General features: G+C 46.0%; 1 pseudogene; it reads right to left on the bottom strand.

The window, feature by feature from the left end:
- Positions 1–403: 403 nt before the first annotated feature.
- LOC123059344 (alkane hydroxylase MAH1-like) lies at positions 404–2,283 on the bottom strand (annotated as a pseudogene).
- Positions 2,284–17,317: the final 15,034 nt, after the last annotated feature.

Below are 17,317 nucleotides of genomic sequence, written 5' to 3'. Positions count from 1 at the left end.
AGCTAGACTTTATATCGGTATTTCTCTTAACATGCCTATTATTTTGAAAACTGATTGTGCGTTCGTGGCTTCTTTCCTATCAAATAAAAGTTGTGACAGATTCTCGCTCATAGACCTTAAGAAGGAAGCACTTAGCATCATCAGGCTTTTGAAAAACTTCAAGTTGTCAAAAATAAATAGAAGGGCCAATTCAGTAGCGCATGAGATTGGTAAATTTAGTTTCGATAATAGATGTGATGGTCTTCTTTTTAATAATTTTCCATCATGTGTGGCGCCTGCTGTTATGAACGATTGTAATGACATTTTAATTAATTAATATATGGACAGGTGTTTTTCAAAAAAAAAAAAACTAAGTCCTAATCAAGTGACATAATATGTAGTTAAAAAGAAAAAATAATTAAAAAGAAAAATTTGCATCTTCATGTAATATCTCACGAATCTAGCATCGACAGACATAACAAGTCTCTGAGATTTACTAAGATCTCACGAATATACCAGATACCATTATTTATAGATAGACTTTTTCTAGAGGAAATTATTTGTAGATATTTATTCGAAACAGTCATAAGCCTGTTACGATGGAGACAGAGAGCGGGCACACAGGCTAACTTTGTTACTCTGAATCAGCTGTTCATCACGTGCCTCCTCTTAATCCTGGCCTTGAAGCCGTTCTTCATGTGGAGAATGATGGAGATCTTGGGCTCCACGACGTGCCCCGGCACGGCCTCCACCTCGAAGTTCCTCACCACGGCGGCCGCCACGGTCTTGAGCTGCACGAACGCCATGTCCTTGCCCAGGCAGGTCCGCGGCCCGGCGTTGAAGGAGGCGAACCTGTACGACGGCACGTACTGCAGCTTACCGTCCTCCCCGATCCACCGCTCCGGCCGGAACTCCCGGCAGTCCTTGCCCCACACGGCCTCCATCCTCCCCATCGCGTACAGCGACACAAGGATCTTGTCCCCTGGCCGCACCTCGTGCCCGCTCGGCAGCGCCTCGGCGGCGGCCACGCCCTTGTGCTCAATCGGCACCGGCGGGTACAGCCGGAGCGACTCGCACAGGGCCGCGTGCAGGTACACCAGCCGGCCAAGCTCGTCCGGGTCGTAGGTCACCATGCAGTCCAGGGTGGTGGTGGCGGTGGTCTTGATGGTGTCGAGCTCTGCGAGGATCTTGGACACCACGCCCGGGTTCCTGGTGAGGAGGTAGAAGAACCAGGTCAGCGCCGAGCCGGTCGTGTCGCGGCCGGCGAGCATGAGGTTCATGGTCGTGTCGCGGAGGAAGGCGTCGACGACCGCGCCGGCATCGTCGTCGTCGATGTAGGAGGAGGAGCAGGTCCGCCGAGTCCTCCATTCCGCCTCTGGCTTTCACCGCCTCCCGCCGCTTGGCGATCGTGTCGCCGATGAACCGGTCGATGTCGCGCCAGGCCACCGTCATCTTCCGCTCATACCCGACCCCTAGCCGCCGCACCAGCTTCCACCACAACAGCGGGAGCACGCTGCGGACGAGGAGCACGTCCATGGCGTCGTCGATGGAGCGCGCGAACGGCACCTCGGGGAAGCCGACAGCCAGGCAGCCGGGGTCGAGGCCGAAGACCAGCGTGGTGGTGGTGTCAAACGTGAGCCTAAGGAACACGTCCTGCAGGTCGCACTCACCGGCGCCGGCTCCGGCGACGCGGGCAAGCAGCGGGAGCAGGTCGCGCTCGACCTTGCGGCGGGTGCAGCGGGACATGAATGCCCGGAACCGGGGCCCGGAGATGAGCAGCTGCGCCTTGGCCCGCTGGCGGCGCCAGGAGTCGCCGTCGGCGTTGAAGATGCCGCCGCCGAGGATGTCCATGATCTGGGCGAACTCGGGGCCCTTGGGGTAGTTGGGGAAGTTGGAGGTGAGGACGTGGCGGATGTTGGCCGGGTCAGCCGTGAAGAAGAGCTGCATACCCGAGCGCGGCGGGCCGGCGAGGCGGAAGCTGAGCGTGCTGGCGGCGAGGACGGAGGTGACCCAGTCGTGGAGGCGTGGCAGGTTGGCGAGGAGCGCCGGGAGCATGCCCAGCAGCGGCCAGTCCAGCGGGAGCGCCGGGTTCTTGCGCTTGGACCAGACGTGGAAGCAGTAGAACAAGACGAAGCAGAGGAAGCAAAGCGAAAGCTCGAGGAAGGAGAATGACGGCATGGCTGCGCCGTTGCACGGTCACCTGCTCGGAGAGGACCGAAGTGGTCGAGGGGGAGGAGCGTGGCAACCGCCAATGGTGACTGACTGTAGAGTTGGAAGAGTGTGCCAAGTGCCAACATCCATGCATGTAGCCCGATGGAGTTGAGTGTGGCGCGACGGGCGGAACATCGTCCACGTCGCCCAGATCACCCACACGGTACGGTGTAGTACGTACCATACGAGTAGTAACTTTCGAACTGAATGTGGTCCACCACAACAGGGGCCCCAGCACGTACTATGTGACAGGTGAGTTCATTCGGTTGCGTGTGATGAATTCTGTTGCTGCACGTGGATATATTCTCATATATACACATTTTTTCAGCGGGGACATATGCAGAAGATCTTATTTTACCAATCTCCTGTGGTGGAGCCGGGAAAACCGGATGAGGGCCAAGTGTCGTTAGCCTACTATAGGGTCTCCCACTGCATTGGTTCTTAACTATACCTGGCCATGGGCAGCCCGGCCCGGTCGGCCCGGCCCGAAAAAGCCTGACCCGGCCTGGCCCGACCTTGTCCATGGGCCGGGCTCGGGCCTAGGTTTTAAGCCCGAAGCCCGGACCGGGCCGGGCCCGTCGATTTCGTCATTTAAGGAAGAGGCCCGGCCCGTGGCCCGAGGCCCGACAGGCTTTTAGTGTGATGGGCCAGGCTCGGGCCTGATTTTTAGGCCTGACGGCCGGGCCGGGCCGGGCTCGGGCCTGGGTTTTTTGCGTCGGGTTTTGGTTGGCCTGGCCCGAAGCCCGGCCCGGCCTGAGGAATGGCCAGGTATGGTCATACTAGATGGTGGTAAATTTTTAGAGACAACCACCCAATGCATTGTCTCTTGGAGCAAGTCCTATTGAGCAGGCTATAGCATGTGCGATATCATTGGAATCCTAGTTGGAAAGGTGAGAAAATAGGAGAGAGAATGAAGTGGGTGCTAAATCTTGCCCGGCTGTAGCAGAAGCTACAAAGCATAAGATCATGGTTAACAATGCCGCAAGCCAGTGTAGATGGCCATCCAAAGGAACACGCACAAGGTTCAACTTGAAGTGGACAGCAAGGGAGGGACCACAATGCTGAATGACAAAGAGCGCGCGCAGCTTGTCGGCGTCTGGCCCGATCATTCAAGAGGTCAAAGAGCTGCTTCATACAAGGCAAAAATTCAAGGTGTCATGTGTAAGGCGTTCACGAAATAATGCGGCACATGTGCTCGCAAGGGAAGGGCTAGGGCTTGAGTTTTGGAGGGAGTGGTCTCAGAGCAATTCTAGCAGACCTCGCATTTCGTCGGCCCACGAAATGCGTTTGCAGTTCGCGGAAAACGATTTTTGTGGCCGGCAAGGATGGCCGTAGATGCAGACCCCCCCCCCCCCCAAACGGACCCGTATAAAAGTATATTCACGGAATATGCTTTTATACGGGCCGGCTTTGCGATGTCTGCTCTTGCAGCGCTGCATCCTGCATCTCATCGGCCTGCAAATATCAAATCCAACATAATACAACAAACGGAAGCAAACTAAATAATTATTCAAATCCAACATAATACAACAATCATCCACATCATAAATAATTCTTCAAATGACCGAAACAAACTTAAGTAATGCAATGCAAAACTTGTGATGAATACAAATACAAATGAATACAAAATTGAGTCACTGTTCATCCCTTTGCTAATGGTGCTCAATGAGATCCTCCTAAAATTGAAAGTGTGTGTTTGCATTTCCAATCTCCTTGTATGTCTGAAGAAAAGCTCTAATGCAGTTAGGATCTCTAGCTGGTTTGACACGACCACCCACATTGTCGTAGAAAAATTCCAAGTTCATTCCTCTCCCATCTTCAAGAATCATGTTGTGAAGGATAACACAGCATGTCATGATATTTTTCAAGGTTCTTTTATCCCAAAAACGAGCAGGACCACGGACAATGGCAAACCTATATTGCAAAACACTGAATGCTCTTTCAATGTCTTTTTGGGCTGCCTCTTACACCCTTGCAAATTCACACTGTTTTTAGTTTTGGGATCTTTGATGCTCTTGACAAATGTGCATCAAGGAGGGTATATATCATCTGCAAGATAGTACCCTTTTGTGTGTTTATGCCCATTGATAGTGTAGTTGCAAGCAGGAGCATCACCACTAGCAAGCCTAGCAGACAAATGAGTGTTGGGGAACGTAGTATAAATTCAAAATTTTCCTATGTGTCACCAAGATCTATCTATGGAGTCATCTAGCAACGAGGGAGGAGTGGATCTACATACCCTTTTAGATCGCGCGCGGAAGCGTTCAAGAGAACGGGGTTGATGGAGTCGTACTCGTCGTGATCCAAATCACCGATGATCCTAGCGCCGAACAGACGGCACCTCCGCGTTCAACACACGTACGGAGCAGCGATGTCTCCTCCTTGATCCAGCAAGGGGGGAGGAGAGGTTGATGGAGATCCAACAGCACGACGGCGTGGTGGTAGTAGCGGGATTCCAACAGGGCTTCGCCAAGCGCTGCGGGAAGAGGGAGATGTGTCATGGGAGGGAGAGGGAGGCGCCAGGGCTCAGATATGGTTGCCCTCCCTTCCCCCCACTATATATAGGGCCAAGGGAGAGGGGGAGGGCACAGCCTTGCCCCTTCCTCCAAGGAAGGGTGCGGCCAAGGGGGGGAGGAGTCCATCCTCCCCAAGGCACCTCGGAGGTGCCTTCCCCCTTTAGGACTCTCCCCTCCTCTTGTCCCTTTGGCGCATGGGCCTCTAGGGGCTGGTGCCCTTGTCCCATGTAGTCCAAGGCGCACCCCCTACAGCCCATGTGGCCCCCCGGGACAGGTGGCCCCACCCAGTGGACCCCCGGAACCCTTCCGGTGGTCCCGGTACAATACCGGTGACCCCGAAACTTGTCCCGTTGGCCGAAATAACACTTTCTATATATAATTCTTTACCTCCGGACCATTCCGGAACTCCTCGTGACGTCCGGGATCTCATCCGGGACTCCGAACAACTTTCGGGTTACCGCATACTAATATCTCTATAACCCTAGCGTCACCGAACCTTAAGTGTGTAGACCCTACGGGTTCGGGAGACACGTAGACATGACCGAGACGACTCTCCGGCCAATAACCGACAGCGGGATCTGGATACCCATGTTGGCTCCCACATGCTCCTCGATGATCTCATCGGATGAACCACGATGTCGAGGACTTAATCAATCTCGTATACAATTCCCTTTGTCTAGCGGTACGATACTTGCCCGAGATTCGATCGTCGGTATCCGATACCTTGTTCAATCTCGTTACCGGCAAGTCTCTTTACTCGTTCCGTAACACATCATCCCGCGATCAACTCCTTGATCACATTGTGCACATTATGATAATGTCCTACCGAGTGGGCCCAGAGATACCTCTCCGTTTACACGGAGTGACAAATCCCAGTCTTGATTCGTGCCAACCCAACAGACACTTTCGGAGATACCTGTAGTGTACCTTTATAGCCACCCAGTTACGTTGTGACGTTTGGTTCACCCAAAGCACTCCTACGGTATCCGGGAGTTGCACAATCTCATGGTCTAAGGAAATGATACTTGACATTAGAAAAGCTTTAGCACACGAACTACACCATCTAGTGCTATGCTTAGGATTGGGTCTTGTCCATCACATCATTCTCCTAATGATGTGATCCCGTTATCAACGACATCCAATGTCCATGGTCAGGAAACCGTAACCATCTATTGATCAACGAGCTAGTCAACTAGAGGCTTACTAGGGACATGGTGTTGTCTATGTATCCACACATGTATCTGAGTTTCCTATCAATACAATTCTAGTATGGATAATAAACGATTATCATGAACAAGGAAATATAATAATAACTAATTTATTATTGCCTCTAGGGCATATTTCCAACATTCTCCCACTTGCACTAGAGTCAATAATCCAGTTCACATCGATATGTGATTAACACTCAAGGTCACATCCCCATGTGACTAACACCCAAAGAGTTTACTAGAGTCAATAATCTAGTTCACATTTACCATGTGATTAACACTCGATGAGTTCTGGGTTTGATCATGTTATGCTTGTGAGAGATGTTATAGTCAACGGGTCTGAATCTTTTAGATCCGTATGTACTTCGCAAATCTCTATGTCATCTTGTAGATGCAACTACTATGCTACATTTGGAGCTATTCCAAACAACTGCTCTACTATACAAATCCAGTTTACTACTCAGAATAATCTGGATTAGTGTCAAAGTTTGCATCGGCGTAACCCTTTACGACGAACTCTTTTACCACCTCCATAATCAAGAAAATTCCTTAGTCCACTAGTTACTAAGGATAACTTTGACCGCTGTCCTGTGATCCATTCTTAGATCACTCTTGTACCCCTTGACTGACTCATGGCAAGGCACATTTCAGGTGCGGTACACAGCATAGCATACTGTAGAGCCTATGTCTTAAGCATAGGGGACGACCTTCGTCCTTTCGCTCTATTCTGTCGTGGTCGAGCTTTAAGTCTCAACTTCATACCTTACAAGTCAGGCAAGTACTCCTTCTTTGACTGATCCATCTTGAACACCTTCAAGATCATGTCAAGGTATGTGCTCATTTGAAAGTACCATTAAGCGTATAGATCTTGATGCTCAATGTTCAAGTAGCTTAATCCAGGCTTTCCATTGAAAAACACTTTCCAAATAACCCTATATGCTTTCCAGAAATTCTGCATCATTTCTGATCCATAACATATACTCATCAGAAATTCTATAGTGCTCCCACTCACTTCTTTGGAAATTAAAGTTTCTCATAAACTTTGTATACTCCCAAAATCTTTGATCATCTCATCAAAGCATACATTCCAACTCCGAGATGCTTACTCCAGTCCCTAGAAGGATTGCTGGAGCTTTGCATACTTATTAGCATCTTTCAGGATTGACAAAACCTTCCGGTTGTATCACATACAACCTTTCCTCAAGAAAATCGTCGAGGAAACAATATTTTGACATCCTATCTGCAAGATTTCATAAATAATGCAGTAATCGCTAATATAATTCCGACAGACTCTTAGCATCGCAACGAGTGAGAAAGTCTCATCGCAGTCAACTCCTTGAACTTGTCGGAAAACATCTTAATGACAAGTCGAGCTTTCTTAATGGTGATACTTACCATTATTGTCCGTCTTCCTTTTAAAATCCATCTGCACTCAATAGCCTTATGACCATCGAGCTGTTCTTCCAAAGTCTACACTTTGTTTTCATACATGGATCCTATCTCGGATTTTATGGCCTCGAGCCATTTATCGGAATCCGGGCCCACCATCGCTTCTCCATAGCTCGTAGGTTCATTGTTGTCTAGCAACATGACTTCCAAGATAGGATTACATACCACTCTGAAGTAGTACGCATCCTTGTCATCCCACGAGGTTTGGTAGTGACTGGATCTGAAGTTTCATGATCACTATCATAAGCTTCCACTTCAATTGGTGTAGGTGCCACAGGAACAACTCTTTGTGCCCTGCTATACACTAGTTGAAGTGACGGTTCAATAACCTCATCAAGTCTCCACCATCCTCCCACTCAATTCTTTCGAGAGAAACTTTTCCTCGAGAAAGGACCCGATTCCAGAAACAATCCCTTATTGCTTTCGGATCTGAGACAGGAGGTATACCCAACTATTTTGGGTGTCCTATGAAGATGCATTTATCCGCTTTGGGTTCGAGCTTATCAGCCTGAAACTTTTCCACATAAGCGTCGCAGCCCCAAACTTTTAAGGAATGACAGCTTAGGTTTCCCTAAACCATAGTTCACATGGTGTCATCTCATCGGAATTACGTGGTGCCCCTTTTAAAGTAAATGTGGTTGTCTCTAATGACTAACCCATAAACTATCGTGGTAATTCGACAAGAGACATCATGGTATGCATCATATCCAATAGGGTGCAGTTATGATGTTCGGACACACCATCACACTATGGTGTTCCAGGCTGTATTAGTTGTGAAACAATTTCCACAATGTCTTAATTCTGTGCCAAACTCGTAATTCAGATATTCATCTCTATGATCATATCATAGATCTTTTATCCTCTTGTCACGACGATCTTTCAACTTCACCCTGAAAATACTTGAACCTTTCAATAATTCAGACTTGTGATTCATCAAATAAATATACTCAACATCTACTTAAATCATCTGTGAAGTAAGAACATAACGATATCCACTACACGCCTCAGCACTCATTGGACTGCACACATCAAAATGTATTACTTCCAACAAGTTGCTTTCTAGTTCCATTTTACTGAAACCGAGGCTTTCAGTCATCTTGCCCATATGGTATGATTTGCATGTCTCAAGTGATTCAAAATCAAGTGAGTCCAAATGGTCCATTTGCATGGAGTTTCTTCATGCATATACACCAACAGACATGCTTCGCATGTCTCAAACTTTTCAAAAAACGAGTGAGTCCAAAGATCCATCAACATGGAGCCTCTTCATGCGTTTTATACCGATATGACTTAAGTGGCAGTGCCACAAGTAGGTGGTACTATCATTACTATCTTATATCTTTTGGCATGAACATGTGTATCACTATGATCGAGATTCAATGAACCATTCATTTTAGGTGTAAGACCATTTGAAGGTATTATTCAAATAAATAGAGTAACCATTATTCTCTTTGAAGGATGTGATGAATGATATATGTGATGTATGAGATGATCATGTTCTTGTAATAGGAATCACGACTTGCATGTCGATGAGTATGACAACCGGCAGGAGCCATAGGAGTTGTCTTAATTTATTTATGACCTGCATGTCAACATAAACGTCATGTAATTACTTTACTTTATTGCTAACCGTTAGCCATAGTAGTAGAAGTAATAGTTGGCGAGACAACTTCATGAAGACACGATGATGGAGATCATGATGATGGAGATCATGGTGTCATGCCGGTGACGATGATGATCATGGAGCCCCGAAGATGGAGATCAAAAGGAGCAATATGATATTGGCCATATCATGTCACTATTTGATTGCATGTGATGTTTATCATGTTTATGCATCTTGTTTGCTTAGAACGACGGTAGTAAATAAGATGATCCCTCATTAAAATTTTAAGAAAGTGTTCCCCCTAACTGTGCACCGTTGCGAAAGTTCGTTATTTCAAAGCACCACATGATGATCGGGTGTTTGATTCCAACGTTCACATACAACGGGTGTAAGATAGATTTACACATGCAAACACTTAGGTTGACTTGATGAGCCTAGCATGTGTACAGACATGGCCTCGGAACACACAAGACCGAAAGGTCGAGCATGAGTCGTATGGTAGATACGATCAGCATGAAGATGTTCACCGATGTTGACTAGTCCGTCTCACGTGATGATCGGACACGGCCTAGTTGACTCGGATCATGTAATCACTTAGATGGCTAGAGGGATGTCTATCTGAGTGGGAGTTCATAAGATGAACTAAATTATCCTGAACATAGTCAAAAGGTCTTCGCAAATTATGTCGTAGCTCGCGCTTTAGTTCTACTGTTTAGTTATGTTCCTAGAGAAAAATTAGTTGAAAGTTGATAGTAGCAATTAAGCGGACTAGGTCCGTAAACTGAGGATTGTCCTCATTGCTTCATAGAAGGCTTGTGTCCTTAATGCACCGCTCAGTGTGCTGAACCTCGAACATCGTCTGTGGATGTTGCGAACATCTGACATACACGTTTTGATGACTACATGATAGTTCAGTGCGTAATGCTAAACGGTTTAGAGTTGAGGCACCAAAGACGTTTTGAAACGTCGCGAAACATATGAGATGCTTCGAGGGCTGAAATTGGGATTTCAGGCTCGTGCCCACGTCAAAAGGTATAAGACCTCCGACGATTTTCTTAGCCTGTAAACTAAAGGGAGAAAAGCTCAATTGTTGAACTTGTGCTCAGATTGTCTGAGTACAACAATCGCTTGAATCAAGTGGGAGTTGATCTTCCAAATGAGATAGTGATGTTTCTCCAAAGTCATAACCACCAAGCTGCTAGAGCTTCGTGATGAACTATAATATATCAGGGACATATATGATGATCCTTGAGATATTCGCGATGTTTGACACCACAAAAGTAGAAATCAAGAAGGAGCATCAATTGTTGATGGTTGGTGAAACCACTAGTTTCAAGAAGGGCAAGGGCAAGAAGGGATACTTCATGAAACGGAAAATCAGTTGCTGCTCTAGTGAAGAAACCCAAGGTTGAACCCAAACCCGAGACTAAGTGCTTCTGTAATAAGGGGAACAACCACTGGAGCAGAATTACCCTAGATACTTGGTAGATAAGCAGGCTGGCAAGGTCGATAGAAGTATATTGGATATACATTGTGTTGATGTGTACTTTACTAGTACTCCTAGTAGCACCAGGGTATTAGATACTGGTTTGGTTGCTAAGTGTTAGTAACTCGAAATAAAAGCTATGGAATAAACGGAGACTAGCTAAAGGTGAGCTGACGATATGTGTTGGAAGTGTTTCCAATGTTGATATGATCAAGCATCGCACGCTCCCTCTACCATCGAGACTGGTGTTAAACCTAAATAATTGTTATTTGGTGTTTGCGTTGAGCATAGACGTGATTGGATTATGTCTATCGCAATACGGTTATTCATTTAAGGAGAATAATGGTTACTCTGTTTATTTAAATAATACCTTCAATGGTCTTGCACCTAAAATGAATGGTTTATTGAATCTCGATCGTAGTGATACACATGTTCATGCCAAAAGATATAAGATAGTACCACCTACTTGTGGCACTGCCACGTAAGTCATATCAGTATAAAACGCATGAAGAAGCTCCATGTTGATGAATCTTTGGGCTCACTCATTTTTGAAAAGTTTGAGGCATGCGAACCATGTCTATTGGTGTATATGCATGAAGAAACTCCATGCAAATGGACCGTTTGGACTCACTTGATTTTGAATCACTTGAGACATGCAAATCATACCACATGGGCAAGATGACCGAAAGCCTCGTTTTTAGTAAAATGGAACAAGAAAGCAACTTGTTGAAAGTAATACATTTTGATGTGTGCAGTCCAATGAGTGCTGAGGCGTGTAGTGGATATCGTTATGTTCTTACTTTACAAATGATTTGAGTAGATGTTGAGTATATTTACTTGATGAATCACGAGTCTGAATTATTGAAAGGTTCAAGTAATTTCAGGGTGAAATTGAAATATCATCGTGACAAGAGGATAAAATATCTATGATATGATCATAGAGATGAATATCTGAATTACGAGTTTGGCACATAATTAAGACATTGTGGAAATTGTTTCACAACTAATACAGCCTGGAACACCGAAGCGTGATGGTGTGTCCGAACATCATAACTGCACCCTATTGGATATGATGCATACCATGATGTCTCTTATCGAATTACCACGATAGTTTATGGGTTAGGCATTAGAGACAACCACATTCACTTTAAATAGGGCACCACGTAATTCCGTTGAGACGACATCGTATGAACTATGGTTTAGAGAAACCTAAGCTGTCGTTTCTTAAAAGTTTGGGGCTGCGACGTTTATGTGAAAAAGTTTCAGGCTGATAAGCTCAAACCCAAAGCGAATAAATGCATCTTCATAGGAATACCCAAAACAGTTGGGTATACCTCCTATTTCAGATTCGAAGCAAAAGGGATTGTTTCTAGAATCGGGTCCTTTCTCGAGGAAAAGTTTCTCTCGAAAGAATTGAGTGGGAGGATGGTGGAGACTTGATGAGGTTATTGAACCTTCACTTCAACTAGTGTGTAGCAGGGCACAGGAAGTTGTTCCTGTGGCACCTACACCAATTGAAGTGGAAGCTTATGATAGTGATCATGAAACTTCAGATCAAGTCACTACCAAACCTCGTGGGATGACAAGGATGCGTACTACTTCAGAGTGGTACGTGATCCTGTCTTGGAAGTCATGTTGCTAGACAACAATGAACCTACGAGCTATGGAGAAGCGATGGTGGGCCCGGATTCCGATAAATGGCTCGAGGCCATAAAATCCGAGAGAGGATCCATGTATGAAAACAAAGTGTAGACTTTGGCGGAACAGCTCGATGGTCGTAAGGCTGTTGAGTACAGATGGATTTTAAAAGGAAGACGGACAATGATGGTAAATGTCACCATTAAGAAAGCTCGACTTGTCGTTAAGATGTTTCCCGACAAGTTCAAGGAGTTGACTACGATGAGACTTTCTCACTCGTAGCGATGCTAAGAGTCTGTTGGAATTATATTAGCGATTACTGCATTATTTATGAAATCTTGCAGATAGGATGTCGAAACATTGTTTCCTCGACGATTTTCTTGAGGAAAGGTTGTATGTGATACAACCGGAAGGTTTTGTCAATCCTGAAAGATGCTAATAAGTATGCAAAGCTCCAGTAATCCTTCTAAGGACTGGAGTAAGCATCTCGGAGTTGGAATGTATGCTTTGATGAGATGATCAAAGATTTTGGGTTTATACAAAGTTTATGAGAAACTTGTATTTCCAAAGAAGTGAGTGGGAGCACTATAGAATTTCTGATGAATATATGTTGTTGACATATTGTTGATCAGAAATGACGTAGAATTTCTGGAAAGCATATAGGGTTATTGGAAAGTGTTTTTCAATGGAAAGCTGGATTAAGCTACTTGATCATTGAGCATCAAGATCTATAAGGATAGATCAAAACGCTTAATGGTACTTTCAAATGAGCACATACCTTAACATGATCTTGAAGGTGTTCAAGATGGATCAGTCAAAGAAGGAGTTCTTGCCTGAGTTGTAAGGTATGAAGTTAAGACTTAAAGCTCGACCATGGCAGAATAGAGAGAAAGGACGAAGGTCGTCCCCTATGCTTAAGACGTAGGCTCTACAGTATGCTATGCTGTGTACCGCACCTGAAGTGTGCCTTGCCATGAGTCAGTCAAGGGGTACAAGAGTGATCCAAGAATGGATCACAGGACAGCGGTCAAAGTTATCCTTAGTGACTAGTGGACTAAGGAATTTTCTCGATTATGGAGGTGGTAAAAGAGTTCGTCGTAAAGGGTTACGCCGATGCAAACTTTGACACTAATCCAGATTATTCTGAGTAGTAAACTGGATTCGTATAGTAGAACAGTTATTTGGAATAGCTCCAAATAGAACGTGGTAGCTGCATCTAGGAGATGACATAGAGATTTGTAAAGCACACACGGATCAGAAAGGTTCAGACCCGTTGACTATAACATCTCTCACAAGCATAACATGATCAAACCCAGAACTCATCGAGTGTTAATCACATGGTAATGTGAACTAGATTATTGACTCTAGTAAACTCTTTGGGTGTTAGTCACATGGGGATGTGACCTTGAGTGTTAATCACATATCGATGTGAACTGGATTATTGACTCTAGTGCAAGTGGGAGAATGTTGGAAATATGCCCTAGAGGCAATAATAAATTAGTTATTATTATATTTCCTTGTTCATGATAATCGTTTATTATCCATGCTAGAATTGTATTGATAGGAAACTCAGGTACATGTGTGGATACATAGACAAACACCATGTCCCTAGTAAGCCTCTAGTTGACTAGCTCGTTGATCAATAGATGGTTACGGTTTCTTGACCATGGACATTGGATGTCGTTGATAATGGGATCACATCATTAGGAGAATGATGTGATGGACAAGACCCCATCCTAAGCCTAGCACAAGATCGTGTAGTTCGTATGCTAAAGCTTTTCTAATGTCAAGTATCATTTCCTTATACCATGAGATTGTGCAACTCCCGGATACCGTAGGAGTGCTTTGGGTGTGCCAAACGTCACAACGTAACTAGGTGACTATAAAGGTGCACTACGGGTATCTCCGAAAGTGTCTGTTGGGTTGGCACGAATGGAGACTGGGATTTGTCACTCCGTGTGACGGAGAGGTATCTCTGGGCCCACTCGGTAGGACATCATCATAATGTGCACAGTGTGATCAAGGAGTTGATCACGGGATGATGTGTTACGGAACGAGTAAAGAGACTTGCCGGTAACGAGATTGAACAAGGTATCGGGATACCGACGATCGAATCTCGGGCAAGTATCGTACCGCTAGACAAAGAGAATTGTATACGGGATTGATTAAGTCCTTGACATCGTGGTTCATCCGATGAGATCATCGTGGAACATGTGGGAGCCAACATGGGTATCCAGATCCCGCTGTTGGTTATTGACCGGAGAGTCATCTCGGTCATGTCTGCATGTCTCCCGAACCCGTAGGGTCTACACACTTAAGGTTCGGTGACGCTGGGGTTATAGAGATATTAGTATGCGGTAACCCGAAAGTTGTTCGGAGTCCCGGATGAGATCCCGGACGTCACGAGGAGTTCCGGAATGGTCCGGAGGTAAAGAATTATATATAGGAAGTGCTATTTCGGCCATCGGGACAAGTTTCGGGGTCACCGGTATTGTACCGGGACCACCGGAAGGGTCCCGGGGGTCCACCGGGTGGGGCCACCTGCCCCGGGGGGCCACATGGGCTGTAGGGGTGCGTCTTGGCCTACATGGGCCAAGGGCACCAGCCCCTAGAGGCCCATGCGCCAAAGGGACAAGAGGAGGGGAGAGTCCTAAAGGGGGAAGGCACCTCCGAGGTGCCTTGGGGAGGATGGACTCCTCCCCCCTTGGCCGCACCCTTCCTTGGAGGAAGGGGCAAGGCTACGCCCTCCCCCTCTCCATTGGCCCTATATATAGTGGGGGGAAGGGAGGGCAACCATACCTAAGCCCTGGCGCCTCCCTCTCCCTCCCATGACACATCTCCCTCCTCCCGCAGCGCTTGGCGAAGCCCTGTTGGAATCCCGCTACTTCCACCACCACGCCGTCGTGCTGCTGGATCTCCATCAACCTCTCCTTCCCCCTTGCTGGATCAAGAAGGAGGAGACGTCGCTGCTCCGTACGTGTGTTGAACGCGGAGGTGCCGTCCGTTCGGCGCTAGGATCATCGGTGATTTGGATCACGACGAGTACGACTCCATCAACCCCGTTCTCTTGAACGCTTCCGCGCGCGATCTACAAGGGTATGTAGATCCACTCCTCCCTCGTTGCTAGATGACTCCATAGATAGATCTTGGTGACACGTAGGAAAATTTTGAATTTATGCTACGTTCCCCAACACCTTGGGTTTCTTCACTAGAGCAGTAGCTGAATTGCCGTTTCATGAAGTATCCCTTTGTTCCCTTGCCCTTCTTGAAACTTGTGGTTTCACCAACCATCAACAATTGATGCTCCTTCTTGATTTCTACTTTCGCGGTGTCAAACATCGCGAATATCTCAAGGATCATCATATATGTCCATGATATATCATAGTTCATCACGAAGCTCTAGCAGCTTGGTGGTAATGACTTCGGAGAACCATCACTATTTCATCTGGAAGATCAACTCCCACTCGATTCAAGCGATTGTTGTACTCAGACAATCTGAGCACAAGCACAACAATTGAGCTTTTCTGCTTAGTTTGTAGGCTAAGAAAATCATCGGAGTTCTTATACCTCTTGACGTGGGCACTAGCCTGAAATCCCAATTTCAGCCCTCAAAACATCTCATATGTTTCGCGACGTTTCAAAATGTCTTCGGTGCCTCAACTCTAAACCGTTTAACTGAACTATCACGTAGTTATCAAAATGTGTATGTCAGATGTTCGCAACATCCACAGACGACGTTCGAGGTTCAGCACACTGAGCGGTGCATTAAGGACATAAGCCTTCTATGAAGCAATGAGGACAATCCTCAGTTTACGGACCTAGTCCGCATAATTACTACTATCAACTTTCAACTAAATTTTCTCTAGGAACATATCTAAACAGTAGAACTGAAGCGCGAGCTACGACATAATTTGCGAAGACCTTTTGACTATGTTCAGGATAATTAAGTTCATCTTATGAACTCCCACTCAGATAGACATCCCTCCAGTCATCTAAGTGATTACATGATCCGAGTTAACTAGGCCGTGTCCGATCATCATGTGAGACGGACTAGTCAACATCGGTGAACATCTTCATGTTGATCGTATCTACCATACGACTCATGCTCGACCTTTCGGTCTTCTGTGTTCCGAGGCCATGTCTGTACACATGCTAGGCTCGTCAAGTCAACCTAAGTGTTTTGCGTGTGTAAATCTGGCTTACACCCGTTGTATGTGAACGTAAGAATCTATCACACCCGATCATCACGTGGTGCTTCGAAACGACGAACTTTCGCAACGGTGCACAGTTAGGGGGGAACACTTTCTTGAAATTTTAATGAGGGATCATCTTATTTACTACCGTCGTTCTAAGAAAATAAGATGTATAAACATGATAAACATCACATGCAATCAAATAGTGACATGATATGGCCAATATCATATTGCTCCTTTTGATCTCCATCTTCGGGGCTCCATGATCATCATCGTCACCGGCATGACACCATGATCTCCATCATCGTGTCTTCATGAAGTTGTCTCGTCAACTATTACTTCTACTACTACAGCTAACGGTTAGCAATAAAGTAAAGTAATTACATGACGTTTATGTTGACACGCAGGTCATAAATAAATTAAGACAACTCCTATGGCTCCTGCCGGTTGTCATACTCATCGACATGCAAGTCGTGATTCCTATTACAAGAACATGATCAATCTCATACATCACATATATCATTTATCACATCCTTTTGGCCATATCACATCATACCCTGCAAAAACAAGTTAGACGTCCTCTAATTGTTGTTTGCATGTTTTACGTGGCTGCTATGAGTTTCTAGCAAGAACGTTTCTTACCTACGCAAAGACCACAACGTGATATGCCAATTGCTATTTACCCTTCATAAGGACCCTTTTCATCGAATCCGATCCGACTAAAGTGGGAGAGACAGACACCCGCTAGCCACCTTATGCAACTAGTGCATGTCAGTCGGTGGAACCAGTCTCGCGTAAGAGTACGTGTAAGGTCGGTCCGGGCCGCTTCATCCCACGATGCCGCCGAATCAAGATAAGACTAGTAATGGCAAGCATATTGAACAAAATCAAAGCCCACAACTACTTTGTGTTCTACTCGTGCATAGAAACTACGCATAGACCTAGCTCATGATGCCACTGTTGGGGAACGTAGCATAAATTCAAAATTTTCCTACCTGTCACCAAGATCTATCTATGGAGTCATCTAGCAACGA

This window comes from Triticum aestivum, chromosome 3A, assembly GCF_018294505.1.
Source record: "Triticum aestivum cultivar Chinese Spring chromosome 3A, IWGSC CS RefSeq v2.1, whole genome shotgun sequence".
NCBI classification, from domain to species: domain Eukaryota; kingdom Viridiplantae; phylum Streptophyta; class Magnoliopsida; order Poales; family Poaceae; genus Triticum; species Triticum aestivum.
Note: the sequence above shows the minus strand (reverse complement) of the source record. Positions and strands in the feature narration are given on the sequence as shown.